Source organism: Misgurnus anguillicaudatus, chromosome 20 (genome assembly GCF_027580225.2).
Source record: "Misgurnus anguillicaudatus chromosome 20, ASM2758022v2, whole genome shotgun sequence".
Taxonomy (NCBI): domain Eukaryota; kingdom Metazoa; phylum Chordata; class Actinopteri; order Cypriniformes; family Cobitidae; genus Misgurnus; species Misgurnus anguillicaudatus.
In genome coordinates, this window is record NC_073356.2 from 12502465 (window position 1) to 12514754 (window position 12290).

Sequence of the window (12290 nt, forward strand, 5' to 3'; positions counted from 1 at the left end):
ACATTTTCTAGGTTGATAGAAGCCCTGGGGACCCAATTAAAGCACTTAAACATGGAAAAGGTCTATGACCTCTTTAAGAAAAGCCTATCACTTAGCCGTAAAAGAATGGATGTGCTTTTTAGAGCTTTGAAAATGGCATTACTCTTTACATACTTTTTGAAATGGGTACCGCCATTTTTTAACAATAAAAAATGTAATTTTTTTCATGTTTTCAGTAACCACAAAAACAGACATACATTATTGAACTGTAAAATAAACCATATTAAGGGATTGTTGTAACCCTGAGTTGGTCTACTCCCAGAATGCAACACAGGCAATATACTGACATGCTTGTTTTTCAGATAGTAAGCAAATCCTGCTGGATGGCCCACAGAAGATAGGCAGCTGACAATACACCTCTCTTCGGCTGTCTTCTGAATGTAACTTCTTCACAGACCAAAACAACAACAACAACAACAAAATCCCAGCAGGATGCGATAAACTAGAGACTGTTTTTATTCGAATGCTGCTGGGTGGAGCTGATTTGTTTTTCAGTGTTGTCGTGCATCCCAGCAGACGCTGTTCTGATTTCCTTCTGACCTTTCGGCCATGACGACCGTGTCATGGTTGACGGCGTGTTTCAAACCGCTCTGCACTTTAATATTGATATCAGACTCAACAAGCTTATCATTCATTTTTCATTTCTGTATCACAGCAGATAATACATGCAACTTTTAACCAAGTGAAATATCACACACATGGAAAAGAATGTTTACTTTATTTGCAATGTAAGTCACTGCCAGATAACATAAACATAATCGCTGGCCATCGCAAAGACAAACATTAAATTATTAATGACAACATCTATGCATATTTCATATGTAAATTGAAATGCGAGGCATTTAAAACGAATGCTTCTTGTGGTCGTGATATGGGCCAGTGATAAATATCAGATGTTTTGATGTTTTATTCAAGACTTGGACTTGACGAATGAATTGAAATGCTGTTGTGCTGTGTGCTCTTACACTCACCTAAAGGGTTATTAGAAACACCATACTAATACTGCGTTTGACCCCATTTTGCCTTCAGAACTGCCTTAATTCTACGTGGCATTGATTCAACAAGGTGCTGAAAGCTTTCTTTAGAAATGTTGGCCCATATTGGTAGGATAACATCTTGCAGTTGATGGAGATTTGTGGGATGCACATCAAGGGCACGAAGCTCCCGTTCCACCACATCCCAAAGATGCTCTATTGGGGGCCATTTTAGTACAGTGAACTCATTGTCATGAAGAGATGGACATGGTCAGAAACAATGCTCAGGTAGTCCGTGGCATTTAAACGACTAAGGTGCCTAAAATGTGCCAAGAAAACATCCCCCACACCATTACACCTCCACCAGCCTGCACAGTGGTAACAAGACATGATGGATCCATGTTCCCATTCTGTTTACGCCAAATTCTGACTCTACTATCTGAATGTCTCAACAGAAATCGAGACTCATCAGACCAGGCAACATTTTTTCAGTCTTCAACTGTCCAATTTTGGTGTGCTTGTGCAAATTGTAGCCTCTTTTTCCTATTTGTAGTGGAGATGAGTGATACCCGGTGGGGTCTTCTGCTGTTGTAGCCCATCCACCTCAAGGTTGGGCGCGTTGTGGCTTCACAAATGCTTTGCTGCATACCTCAGTTGTAACGAGTGGTTATTTCAGTCAATGTTGCTCTTCTATCAGCTTGAATCAGTCGGCCCATTCTCCTCTGACCTATAGCATCAACAAGGCATTTTCGCCCACAGGACTGCCGCATACTGGATGTTTTTCCCTTTTTACACCATTCTTTGTAAACCCTAGAAATGTTTGTGCGTGAAAATCCCAGTAACTGAGCAGATTGTGAAACACTTAGACCGGCCCGTATGGCATCAACAACCATGCCAGGCTTAAAATTGCTTAATTCACCTTTCTTTCCCATTCTGACATTCAGTTTGGAGTTCAGGAGATTGTCTTGACCAGGATCACACCCATAAAGCCATTGAAGCAACTGCCATGTGATTGGTTGATTAGATAATTGCATTAATGAGAAATTGGACAGGTGTTCCTAATAATCCTTCAGGTGAGTGTATGTGCTGTGTAGCTGCCCCTGTAAAAGCACTTAAAACTTTTTTGTGTGTTCCAACAGTAGCCTACACTGAAAAAAAATGACTAATTCAATTTGCTACATTTTTTTAAGGTAAGCGGTTCCAATCAATTTATTTAAGCTAAATTTAAACAAAAGTTTTTTATTTTATTTTAATTATTTTTGTTGTTGTTGTTTAAATGTAGCTTAAATAAATTGATTGGAACCGCTTACCTTAAAAAAATGTAGCAAATTGAATTAGTCTTTTTTTTTCAGTGTAGGCTACTGTTGGAACACACAAAAAAGTTTTAAGTGCTTTTACAGGGGCAGCTACACAGCACATACACTCACCTGAAGGATTATTAGGAACACCTGTCCAATTTCTCATTAATGCAATTATCTAATCAACCAATCACATGGCAGTTGCTTCAATGGCTTTATGGGTGTGATCCTGGTAAATTGAAATAAAAAATTCAGTGTATCTGTAAACAACCACAGAAAATAAATTTGATTCTTTGCGGTTTTCGCATTTACAGTTTATTGCACCTTTGTTTACATAAATTGTTCTATAGAAATTTGTGCTGTATTTAAACTGTTGGGTCTACATGATCCTTAGTAGTGAGGTACACTATTGTTCCTGGTGTATAAACTTAAAGGTCACCTGATATAAGAAATTCACTTTGAAATGGTGTTTGAACATAATTGTGTGTCACCTGTGTGTATAAACAACCACTCCGTAATGATAAAAATCTGCCCAATCATTTTTTTTAAATCCCCATAAAGCCCCAACAGTGTCATGCTGTTGCTGTTTTCTGAGCAAACTGATGTCACTTAGTGCAGGCCCCGCCCACAACCATCTAAAGACCACAGTTGGGTCAATATTTCTTTTTAAAGGGGTCATAGCGTAAAAATCTGACTTTTCCATGTTAAAGTGCTATAGTTGGGTCCCCGGTGCTTCTATCAACCTAAAAAAAAGGAAAAAGAACAACCCAGTGACTTAGTTTTGGTAAACCATTCTCTGCAAGCATGTAAAAAATAGGTAATTCAAGTTTTGTGACGTAGTTAGTGAGTCTTTTTACAATAATACTGCCCCTTAATCTGCACTTTCCAGAGAGATGAAAAGAAAATAATTGACAGCACAATTGAGTTTCAATTTCAACAAACCACCATTATGGTGATCAATGTTTGCATTTAATAAGCTCATGTGCATTTTAAAGGACACACGTAAAAACGACACATTTGCTCACACCTACAAAGTGTCAATTTTAACATGCTATAATAAATTATCTGTGGGATATTTTGAGCTAAAACTTCACATATGCCCTCTGTGGACTTACTTTACACCTCATTAAAAATCTCATAATATGACCCCTTTAAATCTTTACATAATTCATTACCACACATTCATTATGAACAGTGAAGTAAGGTGAATTGTCTTATTAAAAACACAATATGCTTTCTGTATAGACCGTTTCAGCAGTACCAACATAAACAAGCGGCTGCACGTAACTTCCGGTAAACTCCGCTAAGAATAAATAACAACAAAGTTCTTTAAACGTAGTTTATTTATATAACAAGCAAAAAAACAACACATATATTACCTAGGAAACCAATACATTTTTTATTTTCGACGAGGCATTTGTTCAAGAGATCAGTTTAGCAACTAGTCAGACCTTAAAAAACACGAAACCGGAAGTATTATTTGCATTTAAAAAGACACACACACAAAAACATCACTTTTCCTGCACGCCCAAAAATTGGCATTTTCAACATAGTATTATAAATTATCTATAGAGTATTTGGACCTGAAATTTTACAGATACTTTCTTGGACACCTGAGACTAATATTACACCTTAAAAGCCAAAATAGGTGATCTTTGATGTTTACCTTTATGCATTTGACACTTTTATTTTTTAAGTGGCTTACAGTGCATTCAAGCTATACATTTGTAATCAAAATGAAACGAACCCAGTTTGTGTTGCAAACCCACTGCTCTACCAACCGAACCACAGGAACACCATTAAGTGATACTTATGGAATTCTTGTAAGTTAATGTTTGTTTATGAAAAGTGTCCTTTTCTTGTATCCTTGTAATTTATAGTATTTAAGTGAAAGCGTTACATGCTTGTCAAGTATGCAATGCATACTCAAAATGTGACCTCTGCATTAAGCCCATCCCAGTGAGTAGTTAACACACACCCAGTGGGCAGCTATCCCCAGCTATCCAATGGACAGCACCCGGGAGCAACTGACGTTAAGGGCACCACAGTCACAACCCGCCGACCATGAGATTCTGGCAACTCTTAGGTTACAAACCCGACTCTCAAACCACTAGGCTACCACTGCCCCATTTACATGGTCATGGCAAGTGTTTGCACATAAATGTTGAAAATAACTTTTCACAGACATGGTTACTAAGCAACTGTATGTGTCTGTATAAAATGTGCATTTAATTACATTTATTGCTTTGCCCCACTATATAAAATGTCAAGTATTATCTTTTTACGCAACATTCTTATCAGACTGTATTCCTATGTGAGAACTAGACCAGCACTTAGGTACTCATATGGACCTGTGTGTGACCGGTTTTGGTGTCTGGTTGTGTAAGACTGCGGCCACTGCAATGAGAGAAGAGAACGGCTGTTGATATCGGAGACGCGTGTCTAAACCTGTGCTCTTATCTCAGACTGCGGCTGCCATATTATGTAAGTCTCTCTTACTCTCTCTCTCTCTTTCTCTCTCTCTCTCTCTCTCTCATTTTTCCAGTGTTCTCTTTGAACCTTGTGAATATTTCAAGACTGTTGCATCAACGCTAGTGCAGCAGATTGTGGTGAACTATATTTTATAGCACAGTGCATGTGGGAAAAATTTATTTTTAGACTTATAAGGACAGTAATAAATGAGTTGATGTCTCACTGTATATCATAAAGGAAATTTTTCTAAAGGTGATTCCAAGATTCCTCTCTAGGATTCGCTATGATTTATGAAACGTTCCAATTCTTGAAGAAAAAAGGGCAGTGAGGACCGAAAAGATGTAGGATTATAATGACATCATATTCTAGGCGGGGCTTGGACACAATCTAATCACACACAGCACAATATGTGCCTAACACCTGCATACACATATGGAGCTGCCAATTGAATAGGAAAATGATTTAGCTGTAGGAAAATATTCACCTGTTGACATTGAGGTTGTTGTGATGAGTCTGTCGTTTCGGGAATCATTTTTGCATGTGCAGAAAATAATCCAGGGTAATACCGGTCAGGATAATCTTGGATGGCTATATTGGGCAAATAATCTCCCGGCATCAGTATGCTGAATAATCCCAGATGATATGTGTCTTTAAAAATTGCTTGGGCTGAATCAAACGCAGGCTCTGAGAAATGAAATGTTATAGGATGTGATTATTAAACACAAGTTGCCATACGTTTAAGTGATGATGTAAGTTATATTTATTAATAATAATAATAATCAGAAGTTGAATGATGCTTGACTGTGCAAAACTGCAACCAAAGATTTTCAACACAATTCTGTCACTGGTATGGTCACAGTACCTTTTGTAAAGGTTACCTGGTTTCATTAATATTTTGAGTAATTCAACTAAACAAATATGTTGTGTCAACTCACTTTTTAAAGTTGAACCAACTTTATTTATTACTAAGGTACTGATATGTACTAGTATATTTGAGGTACTAATATGCACTCTTTAGATATACTTTTTAAAAGGGTACCATCCCAGTGACAGCTTTTGAACCTTCTTCTAAGAGTCAATGGGACTTTAACAGGAGTTTTATCAGATGCCAGGTGAAAATTGTAATACTGATCACTTGGTAATAGTTGTAGGGTATTAGCAACGGTATTAGTGATGCTTAATTTCTTTGTCAACTGTTCACAGGTGTCAAGCAACATAACTTACTACTTTAAAGGTGCCAAAGAATGCACTGAAAGAATCTGTTAAATTGTTCTCTGATATCTACATAAAAAAGGTTTGTGGCTTTATTAAGTGCAAAAATCCTCCAGAAACGTTTTACATGTCCATTTACAACCCTAGGATTTGCCTTTAGAAATTAAATAGTCTATTATTACCTTATTTGAAAGGGTCATGAATAATTATGTTGAGCTCTGCTCTGATTGGCTGTTTCTCAGAGCAGTTCAGTTTAGTAGCTCTGTGTGTGTGTAAACAGACCTTGGGCCCTATTTTAATGATATAAGCGGATTGTCTAAAGCGCACGGTGTAATTGGGCATGTCCTAGCCCACTTTTGCTAATTTAACGATTGAAAAAAGGTTTTTGCGCCAAGCGCACGGCCTAAAAGGGTTTTGGGTGTAACGTGCAATAAACCAATGAGAATCTTATGTCTCACCCCCTTTAAAAGCTATCTGTTTTATGGGTGAATAAAGTTTGGTAGTATAAAAACTTGAAAATGTTGTTTTTTTTCCAAGTTGCAATATATAAATATATATATAAATATAAATAAGGTCCCTAAAGGTAAATCAGCAGTTCATTTCACATGCAACAGTAATTCTGACAGGTTTGTGTGAATGTTTATAAACAAGCATCAGTTATTAGGATGCATTAATATTCATACGCTCTGTAAACAGGCACTGAATCCTGCAGTATACAGAATATAGTCCATCAGAGGACCAGAATGACATTTATTGTGGATGCATGGGAGCAATTATTCTTTTAAAGGACCGTTTGATCTAAACTGAAACTGAAGGAATTAACCTTACTTGTGTTACAAACTCTTGCATTTTTAATCCACTTAACCGACAGCAAGTTGAGCTCTAACAATGCTGTACAACAATGCTAACGAGACAAACTGAAATCCGAAATTGCGCCTTATCCTGAGATTTTAATGTGTAACTTGCGTCTAAAGCTTCAACTACCATCATCTCAACATGCAGACATTAACATATTAAACGCTCAATGCAAATTAAAATTCAGTTTGAATTTGCTTATGTTAGTTCAGGTGTCACATGAACAACGTGTGCACTACATCACCAGTACATGCAAACAAAGATGTGATGTGCAAACTGAACTCCAGACAGAAGTCGAGGTAGAAACACCATGGCAACCCTCTTTCGTTTCACTGCAATGTTTAAACTGAAGGAATTTCGTACCTCCCTCCCATTTCTCTTTATGAAAAAGAGTTCCTCGCCCAAACCCCTTTAGTGCTAAAAATCTCTGTGAAATTGAATACCTCATTTCTTTTACATGGCTTTGGTGCCTCTGGTGTCTCTCAAAGGGGTGATCGGTCTGGGTGAGATTTAAGGTGAAGCTATTCGAGAGATGCACATCCCCTCGAGCCTTCACCCCCAACCTGTTACTTGTCTGTTACTAGGCAACACCTGCTGGCATGTGCTAAATAAAGATTAGCACCGGGGCAAACCGCCTGGCAGAGATGTAATGGCTTGAGAACAAAAGCACATATCCAGCTTTCTTACAAGTTATAATGGTCATCTCACAGGGTCTGGCACGATATAACTGCCAAAAACAGATCATCTATTTCCTGATGCAAGGACGCATTTACACACTAAACTTAAGGAGAAATCCAATAATAATTTTATATTTGAAATTATATTTTATCTTGCTTAGGATCAACTAAAAACACCAAAAATGACAACTAAATATTACCTTTTAAAAGACATTTGGCACACATAGGATTATCACAAAACTAATCTATACATTAATATAATGTCTTTGATATAGGTTGCAATTTTGCAATAAAGGTGGAACAGGTTCCAACATGACTCATCTTGGTTTCATTTTTTTACATCACAAAAACCTGCAATTTTAACAAGGGTGTGTAGACTTACTAAATAGTAAGATCTTTTTAAAGGGTACTGCCCCAGTGACAGCTTGGGACCGTTTTTTTCTGACAGTGCATGGTGCTAAAATTGTAAATATTTTGGTCCATTTAACAGGTTGAAGCAAACTAGACAACATTATTGGAAAGATGTTTATTTATCTTGAGATTTGGCATAGATGATAGTTTGTATTGTGTTATGTAACTGATAATGCACAGCCAGTGTTTGGGACCCTGATGTGAATCATTGTCCCGTTTATAACACAGCTACTTACTAAATAAAGAAACAGTCATGAAATAATTATAAATAGAAATTAAATTGTCATGCACAATGAGACATGGATATAGTGCACTGTTGCCAAACAAATACTGTTTACCTGACCAGCCGCGGTAGAGGCGTCAAGCGCGATTGATTTAATGTTAAGTCAATGTAAAGACGCGTTGACACGCGTCTGGAGGTCTGGGCATTTGCGCGAATGGGCATTTAGCTCGGTGCGTTAAACGCGATTCCGCCTTATTCACGCATCTAGCTCGCGCAAATGGCGCAAATTGAGCGTTGACATGGCAAACCCGCGCTTTTTTGTACTTTGGCGAAAAATGCGCCGCGTTAATCAAGAGCTTGCTCTAGTCTCAGAAGTCCCTTCCTTGACACGAATTTCCACCTGAATGTCTCAATGACTAGAATTTCACGCGCGAATGACACGAGTAAACTAAAAATGTTAAAGCGGCAAACTAGACGCAGTAGACGCGAGTTTGACGCCTCAAACGTGGTTGGTGTGAACCCACGGTTACACTGTAAAAAACAATTTGTTGCTTTAACTTAAACAAGTAAGTTACCTGGTTGCCTTAAATTGGGTTAATTCAACTTAAAAATATTAGTTTACTCAAAAAAGTTGTGTAAAAGATGTTTCAACTAATATTTTTAAGTTGAGTTAACTCAAAATTTTAAGGCAACCAGGTAACTTTTCTTGTGCATAACAAATCTTTTCTTGTGAATAAACTTGTGCGGGTTAGTTATTATCAGTGCTATTGTGCTAATATTGGTCAATGTGCTATGTTGGGGTGAAACTTTGTATATTTAATATTTGAGATGCTTTTGTGATGCTTTTAACTACCGTTTGTAATTTTCCATCATTGAATATTTACATTGATGGGAAATGAAGCCTCAAATGAAGGACAGGATTCGTTTTTCCAAACAACGTTTGAGTTTCAGTTTGTCCCCCCATGATGTCTGTGATGTTATGTACCAATTTGTATTATTAATAAAAATCTATTATCTTCATAAATTAACATTGCTATTCCGGAGTGAACAAAAATAGAATGGAAAAAACATCCATTTCTGCATAAATGGAAGTACAGTATACGCACGTTAGTAAGACCTTACGACAAATCACGTTGGCCAAAACACGAAAAGAACCGCGTTTTAAAAAGATTGCTGGCAATCACAGACAATCACTTTCGGACGAGAATAAATTTCTTAAAAAAACCTCTTGAGTTTGGCGAAAAACAGTCGATAAATTGCTTTGAAAATTTTATGGAGGTCGTGAGAGAAAGACAGACATGGCTGATTCGGAAGGTATTTAAAACACTGAATGAAGTTAAATTTACCTATCGCTTGTCATTTGTCATGTAATTTACATGACAAATGACAAACGCTAGGTGTATTTAACTTCATGCATTTGTCAAGATGTCTCTACCGGGGCTGGTGTGAACGCAGCATAAAGCGCTAACAACACAAGCTTGGAATCGAGGTTCCATCTGGCACGCCCATTTTTGTATGAGGCACAACCACTAAACAACAGCAATCCATTTAATCCTCACAAAAGCACACGCTCTTCTGCCAGCGTGCTGTTTCTGTGCCGGCGGCCGTTGCATAACCCCTTCATTACATAATGCCAAATGCACATTCATGTCCGACAGGCTTTCTTAGTGCTTCATCACATGACAAGCATCCCATCCATGAGGCAGAGGAGGAGTAAAAATCCCACAAACACCTCCAGACGTCATGCTACACCAGCAACAGCCTGATTGTGATCGGGTGATGTATCAGCGTACTCCCACATACAGAGATTGTTTTGAAATAAAAATAACATCATGACAAAAAGCAAGCATGAACATGGGGGTGGCGAGTTAAGGAAATCCATTGTGAGGCATTTAAAGCCGAATATACTGTACACTTGATTTTGAAACTGGAAAAAAACAAGGAAATCGATCTGTAAAACAAGCTAGATTTAAAGTGTTTGTGACATGTTTTGAAACACTAGATATTTTGGTTACTAGATATATCCTGGTCTCATCCTATAATACAAGCCTATGAAATTTATTGAACGTTTTTTGCCAGCCTGGCTAATTTTTCACTTGAGTTGAATATTTCCAACTTGCGTCAAAAAGTGTTTAAGGCGAATAGCGTGTTTTCTTGGCAATCGCCACCCCCAATTAGTGTAATGGGGCATACACACCAAACGCGAGTTCAACGGTTTGCCTGAGTAGATTTACATACAAGGTCAATGCAAAGACGCGACCAGACACGTTTTCGCGCAGGGCGATGCAAATGACGCGATATGGGGGTTTGCAACAAAAACGCGTGCTAGTCGCCTCAAACGCATCTTCGCCCAAGTTGAAAATATTCAACTCAAGAGAAAAATTTGCATGACACGCAGTTAAATAACGCGAGTAAACATATTGAGTGTACTTCGTGAAATTCTATTCAGAGAGATATTTACGCGAAAAATTCGCATCATGGGAGGGGCTTTAGTGACTCCGCTCGCTTCCTTTGATCGCATCACTAATAGAGCAAGCTCCTGATTGGTTAACATGCCGCGTTTTTCCCCCAGAGTTTAGATTTTCAGCTTGCGTGTTTCCCACATCATTGAAAAAATGTGTTTGAGGTGAATAGCGTGTTTTCGTGGCCGCCCCCAATTAGTGTAATGGGGCATACACACCAAACGAGCATCACGCGAACTAGACGCGCGAATGATGCGGAATCGCATGTACCGCACCGTGCTAAACGCCTCATTTGTGCCGCCAGACCTCCAGACGCTCGTCAATGCATCTTTACATTGACTTAACATTGAAATCACTCGCGCTTGACGCCTCTACCGTGGCTGGTGTGAACGCAGCATAAAGCGAGTAAGGTGATGCCTCGCATTTGGTGTGTACGTAGCATAATTTGGATTGCCCCCACTCGAGATTTCATCTATTTGCATTGACTTTGTACCCAGCAAGCTCAGAACATTACCCTAATGTTAATTTTTGGTTCCCTTTTGGTTATTTTTGGGAACCAAATAATAACATTCTGATAACGTTCTTTTAAGGTTTTTTTTGTTGCAAGCATAAAATAACGTTCCCATAAGGTTACAGGGTGGTTATTTTTAAATAACCTAAAAATAACTTCTACATAACGTTCTCTAGTGGTTATTTTGTGGTTTTATTTGGAACCATAAAATAACGTTACCATAAATTTGCAAGGGGGTTATTTAAAAAACTAAAACTAACTTACAGAACGTTCTATGTTATTTTTGGGGTTTTTGAGGAAATGAACACTAACGTCGGGAGAACATTAGTCTAAAATTAGGAGAACGTTAGTCTAATGTTTTACGAACCTAAAAATTATGTTCTACCGGATTTTCATAAAGAAAACTTTCCTGGAAAACCAAAAGCGTTAGGGTAACGTAATTGTTAGCAAGATAATATCCTTGACCAAATCGTTGAATTCGCGTTTGGTGTGTACCTCCAATAACCCACCGACGACAATTTCTGTATGCATATTTAGTCAGATTTGTTCTATCCCAGAGCAGCTCTACATTTCAGTACACCCGCAAGATTTTAGCAAGCATGTGTTGCTGTGGCATTTCCTGTGTGCCTGCACCTACTTGCTTTTGTCATTGTAGTTAATTATGTACAGAGCCTTCTGCTCACTGCAGTGACCATAGTAACAATCTCCACCGTCTCTAGCACAAACCAGAATGACCAGAGAGCGAGCGAGCGAGTGTCAGTCAAAGCTGGAAACGATTTAAGAGACGAAATAGCTTCTGTCAGTCTAAGAGAAAGGAAACGGACCATTAAAGAGTGAGATGGATGCCCTCAGGAAAACATAATCACCATGAGCTAATGAAGGGAGATAAACCAAACAACTAGCAGTCAGGACAACACAGACAGACAGACAGACTATTTAAGGTAGAGCGATTGTGATCATGCCCAACCTGACAAGTCTGAGTCCAGAGGGACTGTAAAGTAACACTAAATGCTACTGGATGCCTTTGAAGGACGCAAATGCTAGTCAATGGGACAGATGGAACCTCAAAACACGTATAAATAATGTCAGAGTGAAAATCTGAAGGACGATGGATACTAAAGATAAGTCATCAGTGGAAAGGGAGGGGAAACAGAAA